The sequence below is a fragment of the Ursus americanus genome, chromosome 16 (genome assembly GCF_024610735.1).
Source record: "Ursus americanus isolate L20-20 chromosome 16, mUrsAme1.1.p, whole genome shotgun sequence".
Lineage (NCBI taxonomy): Eukaryota > Metazoa > Chordata > Mammalia > Carnivora > Ursidae > Ursus > Ursus americanus.
Window position 1 is genome coordinate 31,420,508 of NC_142142.1, and position 2,615 is coordinate 31,423,122.

A 2,615-nucleotide genomic window follows, 5' to 3' on the forward strand; every position below is an offset into this window, starting at 1 on the left:
TCTTTGCAGCGAGCTCCCCGCTCTGATACCTGGGAGCTCTGCCACACTCAGGCACCCCCGGTCTTCCTGTGACCCCAAGGTCACACTGTCCCTGCAAGGGTCCCACCCCCCGCTTAGCCTCCGTCCGGAGCGACGTCCCTCACCAGAGCGAACTTCTACAAGTTCCGATTTTGTGCTCCGAGGCTCTAGCACTTGCCGGCAGCCGGCTGACGAAGGCTCCCTCCCCCCACATTCTATCTCTCCCTATGTCACCTCAGATTTCATGTCTCCGCATGTCCTACCTTCCAGAAAATGGTCGCGTTTCTGTTCATAGAGTTGCTGCTATTCTTTTCTTCATTCTCCAGTTGAGTTCATAGGTGTTCAGAATGGTCAGATAGCTGTCTAGCTGAATTCCTGGGACCAGACGAGATGTAGGCCTCCCACTCTTCCGCCATCTTGGGCTCCTCAGGTCTAGCAACTCTGAAGACCCAACTGAGATCTGGGGAAACGTTTCTCTGATGAGAGGGAAATGAAGGACTTCAGAGTGTCCCTGAGAACTGAACCTAAACCCGAGGCAGTTCTTTTAAGAAACGTTGAATTGTGAGTGAGTGAATGAATGCTTCTTGTCCTTAATACAGCTCTTGTGCATATAAACAGGAGGCAATATTATCGATTCAAAATAATAAGAAGGAAAAGGAACAGGGAGGAAACACAGAAGAATGAAAAGAAAGGAAATAGATTAGAACAGGAGGATGAGGCTCCTACTGGAGCAATGCAAGTACTTATTAACTACGCCTCAGCTCACAATAAAGTAAACTCTTCAGCTGCACCAAAATCATGCACCAGCCCAAGACGTGTGGAAGACCAGCCTGAACTCCCTGTTAAAGTTCACTTCCCCAAACACGCTCAGTTCTGTTCAGCTAATTTACCAGACATTTATCAAGCCCTACAAGAGGGCAAGGCTACTGAATCTATGCGATCTATTAGAACTATCCCTTACTAATTAGTTCTAAAAATCTCTGGACCCACACATGCACATGTTTTCATTACTTTTAGATAACATCAATCAAGTGTACCATTTCCTTCTGATCACTTTCTTTTCTTTTCCCGCACAATTAAACCAGGGAAGTCAAGTCTGACACAAACAGCCAAGAGGAATTATAACAAAACTAGTTCAACAAAACTGTGAAATTGGCTAACCTGATCTTCTTTGCCTTCATGAGGGGCCCCTCCTACAGCAACATCGTTTCATTACATTTATTGGGCACTTACTCTCTTTCAGACACCAGAAAACCTGCTTTCAGACAATATTTTGGCATTGGTTATTTATTCATTAATTTAAAAATGATTAATTACATTAATTTACAAATTTACGAATATATATATATATTTACAGTCCAAAAGTATAGTCTGTAAGTCGATGTGTTGCTTTCCACATGGTACCTGCTTTTAAATTTTCTCAGTTTGCTGAATAAAAGACTTCGAATTGGAGGGGAGGAAAAAATCTATTCCTCTACTTTCTTAAGTTCTGTAGTGGGGGCCTGTAAATTAAACTGACAAAAGAGAAATTAACAGGAGGAAAGGCATACACATTTTATTTGCTGTTAATATTTTAATTTTTATGTGTGCAGAGACTGTCATAGAAAAGAAATAAAGACCCAGAGAGGCATTAAAGACCTGGGGCTTATATGCCAGCTTAACAAGCATAATACATTTGAAGAGAAGTTCACAAGGCAAAGGAAAAGGACTACTGGGAGCAGTACATTGAGGGGGGGTAAATGTAAGGTTAAATATAATGGAAGATAAGGATTATTTTAGTAAGGTTTTTGCAGACTCATCTTTGTGCCGACTGTCTGTCTCCAGGCATAAGGGTTGTTCTCCTCCTGGTATGGGAGACAGGAGGGAGAACGCCTTCACAAAGGGAAATGTTTATCCTTTTTTAGGTAGGCAGGGGAAGAGCAAAGAGCTCTCTCTGTGTTTGCTGCCTCTTAATTGTCTTCAGTTCAAAATACTCCTTACGCTGAAGTGGCATTATTGTAGGGTGGCACATTCAGATCCCCTTCAGTACTTTATTGAGGGAGTCTGGGACAGCAGTTACTATAGCTGGGGGTGGGGGTTATTTGGGGGGCGGGATTGATGTGGACTACTTTCCCAGCAGGATGAGTGAGTTAGGAAGCGGAGGCATTGGAGGGCTTTCTTCCTGGAACAAGTCACTGGTCATCTGCACAGCGTACCCTCCAGGTGACCCTTTTGTGATGGTTTCCTGTGGGCCAGTGAAAGTGCCTTCTTTTAGGCTTTCCTGTGGCCTCTTATCAATAGAACTCCGTGGTTCTGTGCCAGGGTTAGGCTCCTCCCTTAACACCCCTATACCCCCTTCCATCTCCTCTGTGTCCCCCACACCCCTGGACTTGTGGGGCTGATTTCCTGGGTCTGCGAGCTCTCTCCATGACTGCACTCCTGGGTTGATACCTCGGTGTCCTTGACCAAGCGACTTCATTTTCTAAACCTCAGTTTCTTCAGCTGTCAGTTGGGGCTTGTACCATTCGCTCCAAGCCTCTCGGAAAATTACATGTATGTGAAACTTCCACGTAATAACAACTAATGTTTATGGAGCACTTGGGGAAGGCCAGGTTATC